The sequence below is a fragment of the Anas acuta genome, chromosome 2 (genome assembly GCF_963932015.1).
Source record: "Anas acuta chromosome 2, bAnaAcu1.1, whole genome shotgun sequence".
In the NCBI taxonomy this organism is placed as follows: Eukaryota; Metazoa; Chordata; class Aves; order Anseriformes; family Anatidae; genus Anas; species Anas acuta.
The window spans coordinates 46,120,540-46,131,642 of record NC_088980.1 but is presented as its reverse complement, the minus strand read 5'-3'; positions in this window follow the sequence as shown (position 1 = coordinate 46,131,642).

The window sequence follows — 11,103 nt, the reverse complement described above, 5'->3', positions numbered from 1 at the left end:
GGTCTTAGAAATCGATGCTGTTAATAAGGAAGTAATTAAGTGGTTATACAACAGCGCTGAAATGAATGGGTAGGAGTTTTACAGCCATATGGGGAGGAGGAGAGCGATTTGTTTGCCTTAAATCAGCTCTGATGCCATTTCATTAACATAAGGAAATAGGGAAGGGCTAGAGCTTTAACTTTCAGCTGCTGGATGAATAAGACTTCTGGCCAGCTCAAAGATTTTAGTTGAATTAGTCGTATCCCACCACTTCATTACATTTCAGCATTTCAGAGCTTTATAAATGTCAGTACTTTCCCACTGATGGTAATTCATATGCCAACTTTATGTTACCTTACAACTTCTTTTTCTTTTTTTTTTCTTTTTTTTTCTTTTTTTTTCCCCCCGATAAAAACATGGAAAAAGCATGGTAGACTTCCTAAAATGGATATGGTTTATGTTCATTGTAGCTCTTAGCACTCTTCTGCCATTTGTAAATCTACTGTGGGAGGACAGAACTGGGATTCACCCTCAGTCTGGCTGTTCCTGTGTGCTCCTCACTCACTCCTCTGGTCTCAAGCACTCCCAGACAAGCACGTCGTATGATTGTAAGCCCTATAAACACAGCTAGCCAGCCTGATAACACCTCTGTGAGCCAGCCAAACGGAGTTCCCACTGGTTTAGAGATGACAAGCTGAGGGACAGACCATCCTCATCACTGCCCCAGCACGATGAGAGAGCCCATGCTGCTCCATAGGGTGCAGAGGGCAGTGTAGAGATGGACCAGCTGGATATGAGGGCTGCTTTCTAAGGGATTTGTACGTCTGCTTTGTCATAAACAGTGTAGATAGTTAGATTAAGATGCTTAAAATATCTGTCATGGGAGAGCATGCAGAGATGCCCACTTCAGGTCAAAAAACAGGCTGTCCATAAACATAACTCTATGGAAAAAAATAATAATCACACAACACCACAAAGTGAGGGCATTTTCCGTTTTCCCATTGATTTCATTACAGCTTGTACAGCTAATGCTCTTCCTTATATTGGTTGAAGTCCTGGTGGCTGCAGTGTCAACTAAGGGAAGGGGTCATAGGGTTAAAGGAAACAAGCACCTAAGCAAGTGCCTACCCCAAAATACCCTGACTCTTAGATTACAGTGTAAATGGAGGTGTACTGCTTTCTGTGATGATTCTTGACCATCCAGGAGGTAAGAAAGCATACTCTGAATGTGGGTGCTGTTAAATAGGTTCCCTGACTGGTATCTGACTTCTCTCCTTCTGTATGCAAAGAGAAAGGACCAAGGGCAAAGAATTGTCACTCTAGCTTAGCAGAGTTGATCCGCAAAGCATTAAACTATCAGCTTTGCTATTACTTTAATTGCTATGACTTTTTTTTTTTTTAATTAAGAAAGAAGGAAAGCTGGAAGAAGAGTGAGGACCCTCTTCATTTACACATCTTTTACCAAAATTTCCTTTGAAATAGTTACTGTTGCATTAGTGTTTTTTGTTTTACTGTTGCTTTAGTGTTTTCTCGAGAATGTGAGTACTCTTGTGATACCGACAGTTTGACCACGTGTCTATTTTGGCTGATGCAGCTGGAGAACAATTCCCTAAGATTTTAGTGAAGACAAAGAGTTTGAGGTTGCCCCGTCTTCATTTTTTGTGCTCAAGACATCTCTGTTTCTCCTCTCTTTTTAGTTATGCTTGAATATTGAAGAACCCTGATTTGGTTCTCATGCAGATTAAAAACAGCATTCCTAAATGTGAAAGTCTCTGTGAAATGGACTTACCATCCTGCAGGCAGCTCTAGCTCACAGCTTAGACTGGGAACAAGAGCAGTGCGTGTCATTTTGCATTCCTCCTCCCTTTTCTAAACTCACTTCCTCAGAAAAGAACAAAAGTCAGCTGGATCAGCTGTGAGGCCAGTCTTACTGGAACAGCTTAATGTGGTATGCAAGCGTGGTGGTTTTATCTTGTTAGGCAGCTGAACTCCACAACAACCTCTCACTCCCCCTCCTCAGAAGAGGAGAGGAAGAAGACAAAAAAAAAATCACAGGTTGAGATAAGGAGAATTTAATTACAGGGAAAATAATTATTAAGGGAAAATTATTATTAAGAGAAAATTACATAATGTAACTAAAGGGAAAAGAAAGAGGGGAAAAAAAAAAAAAAAGGTTGTGTGGAAGCACACAAAGAGAGGAAAGAAATTACTCTGTACTTCCCATCCATGAACAATGCTTAACCACATCCTTGAAGCAGGGCCTTGACACACGTAGCAGTTGTTCGGGAAGACAGATGCTTTCATGAGAGCCCACCCCTCCCTTCTTCCTTTTTCCATCCCAGCCAGACCCATCCAACTCCATCCCAGCCAGAGCCAGCACAACCTCCACCCCTCATTCCATAAGATTTGTGTCACACTCTATCCCATGTGATTTAACATATAAGTATTCTCATCACTATTGTTCCCTGTCCTTTAACAGATTTATAGATAGGTACTTCTTCTCAATCCATAGGCCTCTCCCCAAAATGTTCATAAGAACTGTTGATGATCTACTCTTCATCTGTCAGTGGTCACTCAGGGCAAGTGGAGTTGGATTTCTGGACGCCAGCACCAGCTTAGCTCGAGTCATTGCTGCACTTGCCAGGTTCCTTGTGAAGTTGACTTGTCATCGATCCTGCAGTGTCTTCCTACAACACATAACTTAGATTACAGATTAGTTTTCTCCCGAGGTTAAATCTCATTGAGGCATATACCTGATATCCCCATCCTTTTGCATGACCCACCAGGTGTACCCCAGTCCTTGGGCGAAGACAATCCCATGAGTGGGTTTGCCTTTTCCCAAGGCAGAAGCAACCCACCTTCCCCAACTACTTCCCTACATGCACAAAAGGGACTTTGGCTCCTCTCACAGTGTGTAGGGGTTTTGTTTCAGCAGGACCAGCACGGCTGTCAGACCCTCTGGTTCTGACATGGTCTTTAACCTTGTACTTCTCAACGTGCCCAGAGGTGTGTGGGTGATAGGAGATGGGATACACCAACACAATACCATGGCTCTTGGCCCAGGAGGTGACAAGGTTGTTTTGGAAGTGACTCTCATTGTTGGACTCAATTCTTTCTGGTGTACCCTGATGCCACAGCACGTGCCTTTCCAGGCCCATGATGGTGTGTGAAGCTCACCCTTACGTCCCCAGTCCAGTTGTACCCGAGCCACTTCAGTTTTTGAAGCTTGGTCCAGCTCTTCATTATTCTGATGTTCTTCAGTGGTGTGACCCTAGGGCACGTGAGCACTTACATGAAGCACCTTTACAGCCAGGTTTTCTACCCAGGCAGCAGTATCTTGCCACAATGCAGCAGCCCAGATAGGTTTCCCTCTGCACTGCCAGTTGCTCTGTTTCCATTGCTGTAGCCACCCTCACAGAGCATTTGCCACCATCCACGAATCAGTGTAGAGATACAGTACTGGCCATTTTTATCTTCCGGCAATTTCTAGGGCCAGCCGGATGGCTTTCACTTCTGCATACTGACTTGCCTCACCTTCCCCTTCTGTGGCCTCTGCAGCTTGTCGTGTGGGACTCCACACAGCAGCTTTCCATTTCCGATGGCTCCCTACCACACGGCAGGATCCGTCAGTGAACAATGCATACTGCTTTCTGTCTTCTGGCAACTCATTATATGATGGTGCCTTTTCGGCATGAGTTACCTCTTTTGTCAATATTCTGAAATCTCTGCCTTTTGGCCAGTCCACAATCTCTTCCAGGATTTCTGGGCAGTTAGGTTTCCCTTTTCGCTACCCACTTATTCCACGTAGCGTCAGCTGCATGATGTGTAGTGGGGATTTTCCCTTTGAACAAAGAGTGACACAGATAGCTGTGGTGCCAAGAGGAGCTGTGCTTCTGTACCAACAACTTCTGAAAAGGCTCAAACCCCCTCATACACTCTTAGCATTTCCTTTTTAGTTGGGATGTAATTGGCTTCTGATCCTCGATAGCCCTGGCTCCAGAACCCCAGAGGTCAACCTCGAGTTTCTCCTGAGGTTTTCTGCCAGAGGCTCCAGGTGAGGCCATGCTCCCCAGCTGCAGTGTAAAGTATGTTTTGCACAGCTGATCTGGTACGGACAGGCCCAAGGACTACTGCATGAGCTATTTCTTGTTTGATTTGTTCAAAGGCCCGTTGTTGCTCGGGGCCCCACATGAAATAGTTCCTCTTTCAAGTCACTTGACACACTGGATTTCCTGTGCAGGTCCCTCAGCAATCCTACATCAGAGGAGTCTTCTGAGGGACCAGGCAGAGTAGACAGCTGCTTAATCTTCTCTGTGCTCAAGGCAGCTATGCCAAAAGTCCACAGGTACCCTTTTGGGTCCTTGAAGTACCCTCTCCTGAGGCAGTCTATGCCAAGGATGTACGGTGCTTTTGCCACTCCTTCCCAGTTGTGCTCACTTTGGCCTCCAATACAATTAGCTGTTGGGATCTCCCTGTCACTGCAGATACACAGATGAGTTCTGCCCCTTGGTAGCCTGATGGCATTAGGGTACAATGTTTGCCAGTATCCAATAGAGCATTATATTCCTGTGGTTCCGATGTGCCAGGCCATCGGATCCACACAGTCCAATAAATCCGGTTGTCCCTTTCCTCTGCCTGGCCAGAGGCAGGGCCCCTCTAATCCTAGCAGAAGTATCTGTCATTTAATTCTTCCCGATGCAAAGCGGAGGTCCATCCATCAGGGTCAAGAGTAGCATCAGCCCTTCTACTCCCTCTGGGGGACTGCCCAACAGAAACCAGAGCAGCAGTTCTCCTACGAGACACAGTTTTTGCTGCTGTGTTTCCTTGCAGTTCATGTACTTGAGCTTCCAGGGTCGAGGTAGGTTCACCTCCCCAGTTCCTCATATCTTCCTCGTGCTCGTGCAGATAAAACCACAAGGTGCCACGTGGTGAGCGTCTCGGGTACTCTCTCCTTCGAGCAGGAAAACACCGATTCTGCATTGCTGAAATATTTCTCCCTCTGGCTGAGGAGGAAGATGTACATTCTTCAAGGCGGTGGACATTTTGGGACAGTTTCTCTACAGCTGCGGTTAAGGCCCGTACTGGGGCATGGAGATTATCTTCATATTGCTGAAGCTGTCTGGAAACAGCATACACTGTTGATCCCATCCCACCTTTCCAACTCATTGCTGCCAGCGTGCTGGCATGTGATGATGGTGCACCCCGCACAAACCTGCCCCACATGAACGGCGTGCACTGGACATCATCAGGATCTTCAGGTGTCTGGGCGTTGTCTAAATCACTACAAACCATCTCCAGCACAGCTAGTTCCCTCAGTTGCTGTAGACCTTTCTCCATGGTGGTCCACTTGCCTAGTTGATAGACAGTATCTTCCTTGTGGGGATACCTTTTGTTCACAGCTGTCAGGAGCCGCCTCCAGAGGCTGAGAACCCGAGCCTCTCTCCCAATTATTCTGTCAATGAGCCTTTCTCCAGAGAGGGACCCCAGCTGTTTGGCTTCCTTGCCTTGTAGTTTCTGCATATTGGCCCCAGTGTCCCAGCATCGAAGCAGCCAGGTGAGGATGTGCTCACCAGGGTGACGACTGAAATCCTCTCGGATGTATCGCAACTCACTCGGGGATAGGGGCTGGGTGGTTTCTGATTCATATATGGTTTTTATCCGAGCTGACTTCCCCTGCCATTGTTTTGTCTTGGCTGTGGGGGTGTCTGATACTGTAGATGGTTGGTCCTCTGGGTCAGACACGGTGTGTGCTGTCTCGTCATCAGATTCGGAGTCCTCCTCCTCCCCCTGAGGGTGCTGGGCAGTGTTAAGTACTGTTTGATAGGCGTAGGCCAGGCCCCAGCAGAGTGCTGCAAGCTGTCGTTCTCCAGCATTGCCAGGGTCAGGGCATACGGCTTTCAAACATTTTACCAGTTTCTTAGGATCTCGCACTTGTTCAGGGGTGAAGTTCAAAGCCATCGGGGGAGACAACCGTGACAGGTACCTGCCCATATCCTCCCACACACCTTGCCACCCACCACCACACTGTCTCGGGACGCATTCCTGGGTGGTATCCTTAACTAATTGTTTAACCTGAGAGAGAAGAAAAAGCACATCGTACACAGTTAGCAATAGAAGTATGCTGGTTACCCATGGGCTCTCAGAGTACTCAAAAGCTGCTGTAATTAACCAACAGGGAAAGGAGGAGGAGGTACCGTTCCTGATATTATTCATAAACTGACATCCAGAGGAGGAAAGGAAGGCAGTGTAATTCTGAATTTCCTCTAAAAGATAATTTCCAAGAGACCCAACTGATAACAGTGCAGGGACTAAACGCGAGATTAGACTCAAGGCCAGTGCTTGACGGCACAGCAAACTAAAAAATGCGAGCACAGATTTTAGCACGTTCTCTAATCGAATATGGCGGAGAAGGGAGAGCATGGCACGGATTACATAAAACAGGACCACACAGGACAATATTAATAGCAAATCGAACATGGTGACTAGCAAGTAAGGGTGTTAGTTGTAAATGTTTTAATCAATTCTATTGTTATCTCAACCCTTCATGCCCCACGTTGCGTGCCAAAAGGATCGTGGTGGTTTTACCTTGTTAGGCAGCTGAACTCCACCAGAACTGCTCTCTCACTTCCCCTCCTCAGAAGGGGAGAGGAAGAAGAAAGAAAAAAAGCAACTTATGGGTTGAGATAAGAACAATTTAATTACAGTGGAAATAATTATTAAGGGAAAACTAGTACTAAGGGAAAATTAAATAATTTAACTAAAGGGGAAAGGAAGAGGAGAAAAAAAAAAAAAAAAAAAAAAAAAAAAAAGCAAAGGCCGTGTGGAAGCACACAGAGAGAGGAAAGAAACTACTCTGTACTTCCCATCCACGAGTGATGCTTGACCACGTCCCTGCAGCAGGGCCTCAACGCACGTAGCAGTTGTTCGGGAAGACAGATGCTTTCACAACGAGAGCCCACCCCTTCCTTCTCCTTCCTTTTTCCACCTTTTATTGCTGAGTGTGACATCATGTTGAATGGAATATCCCTTTGGTTGGTTTAGGTCAGCTGCCCTGTCGATGTCCCCTCCCCACCTCTTGCCCACCCCCTGCTGGCTCTGGGGGGGTCTGGAGGGAGTCCTGGTGCTGTGCCAGCAGGGCTCAGCAGTAGACACAACACTGGTGTGATACCACTGCTGTTCTAGCTACAGGTGCAGAGCACAGCTCTGTACGGGCTGCTGCAGGGAAAGTTAACTCCATCCCAGCCAGACCCAGCACAGCAAGTGTATGGACTGGAGCTCCAGCTTCACAGGAATTGTGAAATAATTGCATAAACGGGAAAAATGTGCCCACATGCAACGCAGTTCCCTCAACAACAGCTAATCTGTTATTCATCTCTCACCAGCTTAATGCACAGTGCCCTGCTATAGCTGGAAATAGCGTAGAAAGTCAGAGGGTTTAATCATGCAGAACTTTATTTGTCATTTTTACAGTATTTGTCTTCCACGAGACTTGAAGTGCCTCGTAGAAGCCGTTTCACATGGGCCATGTATGGTTGGTCAGTGGTGATGTTTCCTGACCAGCTGACTGCAGTAATGTTGATATGTTTCTGAGGAAGAGTTAGGAGTTATCATCTGGAAAATGTGAATTTAGCGAGGGAAGCCAGGGAAGAGATACATAGTGGGATAAAATGAAAAAGAAATGCATGAGGAGGTTAGTCAAAAATATTTCTCTCTTTTGTTTATAAGAATCCTTTCAATGGAAATGCCATAGTAATTACGGAAAGCAACTCAAAAAAAAAATAAATAAATAAAATAAATGAAATGCTATCAGTGAAAGCACAGGAATAAATAAATAAATAAATAAATAAATAATAATTAAAAAAATAAAAGGTTTTTGAGGAGCAAATCTCCCACATCAGCTTCCTTATTCCCACATTCACCATGTATACCATGGCTAAATGAACGTGTCAAAGAAAAGCCAGTGTTGTTCCTACCTGCTGCTAATGAGAGACTCCATTTCTTACTTTTTTAATCTATCACAAAATTGTTAAAATAACAGCCATGTACAGGACATGGGCACAGACTCCCATAGTCAGCTTTTGGAAAACTCTGCTGAGGAACCATTCCAGTAACCTCACAGTGAGACACTTGAAATGGTTTGTCCTAATGAGAGAAGGTTCACTCCAGGCTGCTTGTTTCTACCATGCTCTGACTCTACCCAGCAAAGCAAACCCAGCAGATCCTGAAGCGATGGGGCACGTATCTAATGCAGATGTCCTTGTTCAGGTGATAGAAGAGCAGAGGCAGCCTGAAAGCAAGTGATCAAGATGCAATTTGTTGTGCTTGAAACACAGCTGCTGGAGGAGATGGCATTTGCTTTCCTTGCATAAAGCAAAGCAGCTTTCGGCCAGCTGTGTGACAGCCATCCAGCTGCCCCAAGCATAGCCATGCTGTTGAGAAGATGGAAAAAAACCTGTTTGAAACCTAACCCCACTAGGAGATGAAAGCAATGCCCCAGAGCCATGGCCAGCACGGGCAAGTCACCCCCTGGGGAGGGACACACAAAGGACACGGGAGGAGCAAGGGACAGGAGGGGGCATAAGGTGTGTTGTAGACATCCAGAGCATACCACTATAGTCAGGGCCCTTCTTATAAATTTATGTTTGTGCTTAGATAATTTCATAATCAGCATGATCACTGTGTTCCTGACACCAGCTCTAGTTCACTCAACCCTCCAGGCACGTGATTAAGTCCATCTCCACGGGACAGGATACAATTTCCCACAGTAAAATACAATTATTTGCATGTGTTTAAATTCCGTTAAACATTTGTATAAGGCCGTTCCTGAAATAAGAGTTCCTTGAGCTGCAGAGTATCTGTGCTGCAGCTGCTAAACACCTGTGTGCTGTCTTTGGGAATTACTCTATTACAGGGTTTAACAGGGATTTGTATGATGCTAAATAAGGAGTGCAGCTCTGCGTGATCTGTCACAATATATGCATTATTGATCATAAAAAAAAATGGAGGAAAGGATTAGGCACAGCTATAATAATGATGCACGCAACGCTATGGAGTCAACAAATTAGTCTTCCATAGACTGAAGTCATGCAGCATATAATTTTGGTCAAAAGCTTAATTATTTCTAAGTTATTCATGGTGGTTAGATGAATTGTAGTGCACACAGAGACTGCTTGCAGCGCTCAGATACAGGTTTTGATTAGTTTTCAAGTGCAAGTCAGCAATGCCTGAATGCAAGGCTTTGATCCAAGGCTCGTCACCTGAAAACGCACCCACAAAGCACCTGAATAGCTTAAAGAAAGTTTTATCTCGCCAAAGCCTTTCAAATGCTCCTGATGATATCTCTGATTTGGCTTGGCAGGTACATGAGGCAGTGAGTGCAGAAACATTTGTTACACTTGGTTCGATGATTTCAGGCCCCCGAAAGAAACAACCCTTGAGCTGACTCAGATTACCCTTCAGTCAGTTAGTCAGGATGTTGTTGTGTTTTCTTTTCATCATATCACCATTAGGAAATTCTGAATTATACCGTGGTTATGAGACAATCGTGCATACCTTAAAGCTTGCAGGTTATGTGTGAAAGGTCTTATCCTGCAGTCTTTCATCCTTTGCTTCACGAGTGGGGCTGGATGAGGGGCAGGGCAGACTGCTTGGCATTTCTGCCCCTGGTCCAACTACTCGTTCAAAGGAGGGCCGCTCATTCATTTATTGGAGATGAGCAGGATTTATCCCCAAGCATGCTTCAGTAAACAGATAGCTTGCAATTTCCCTGTGAAACTGGGTGTGAATAATGTGGTGTTGTTACAGTAGCGCGGGAGATAAATTGCTGCCTCCAGTGTGCTCCGTTTGTCTTTGCCTTTTACTTATTGTTGTCTTCATGCTTATATTTTAAAGGGAGTTTACCCAGGAAAAGAAATAGATGCAAAACTTCACGAGGGACTGCCTGCCCCCCTTCCATTTTGTGCTGTGCAAAATGCAGAGGAAGAAGAAAACGTACCAGCAAGAGAGGGTGGGTATTCAGCCACTACGTACCCACGGGCTTCTGCACAGTGGTCAGGGCAAATGGTGGCTTAGTGTATGATGTGTTGCCTTATGACATGAGGCACTGTGGCTGGGAAGGCGTCACCTGCTCGTTAGGAAGATGAGCACTCGTCACGCATCACACAGGCAGCGCAGGCAGCAGGGAGAGTCTCAAGGCTTGGCCCTTTCAGAGCCTCCGGGAAGAAACCCAAGTTTTTGTCAGGGAGGAGCCGTATTCCAGCATCTTTATCTTTCTCCAAGTGAAATCACAGCAAACCAGCTAAACAGAAGGAACTTCCCTCGCTGCTTCAGGATGGGCTATTTATTGCACACATCGGCATCTGTCAGTTTGCGCAGACAGCTCTGGTACAGATGCTCAAGCACTGATAACAAAAGATATAAATAGCGTGCGTGGTGCACAGCTTGTGGCATAGGGCAGTACTGCCAAATGGCATGTGTGCCTCTAAGTGTACTCAGCTTCTGCAGAGACAGCCTGAGTCACGTAATGGACTCCACGGAGAGACCTCTTCTAGCACCTCTTCTAGCTCTCAGCGTGACAAGTGTTTAAGAGGTCCTTTACACACGGGGGCTATTAGTGATGTGCCTGTACTATCAGCTATTCTGATTAAAACAGTAAATTTTGAAAGAGATGGAAGCATTCAAGTTTCCTCCTTGAGTTGCACATGTTGTCCGGCGTACCCTTGCCTTCATGAGGTTCGGTGGCTTTGTTTGGGGAAGTGAATCAGGTGCTTGCTGCATTGTGCTCTGCCTTTAAGAACAGGCTGTGGTAGCTACTGAAATGACCCAATTCGCAGACACCGAGTGTGCCTGACACTGACTTCATAAAGCTCCCAAGAGGAGGGGCTGCACACCAGGATTTGCTACTGCCACTCATATCCCATCCCGTTCTGGCAAAATATTTGCTCTCGCACGTGGGCACGGAAGGAAAGGACAGGGTCAGTGATTACAGCTGCTTGTGGGCTTTGATGGGATTTTGTGGCGCTGTATAATCTAGGAGCAATTACAGCAGGTTGTCCGGGAAACTGCAGCTAAAGTTCTTATTCCCCAGGTAAAACTGCTAAGACCGCCTGGAAATGCTTAACGAGT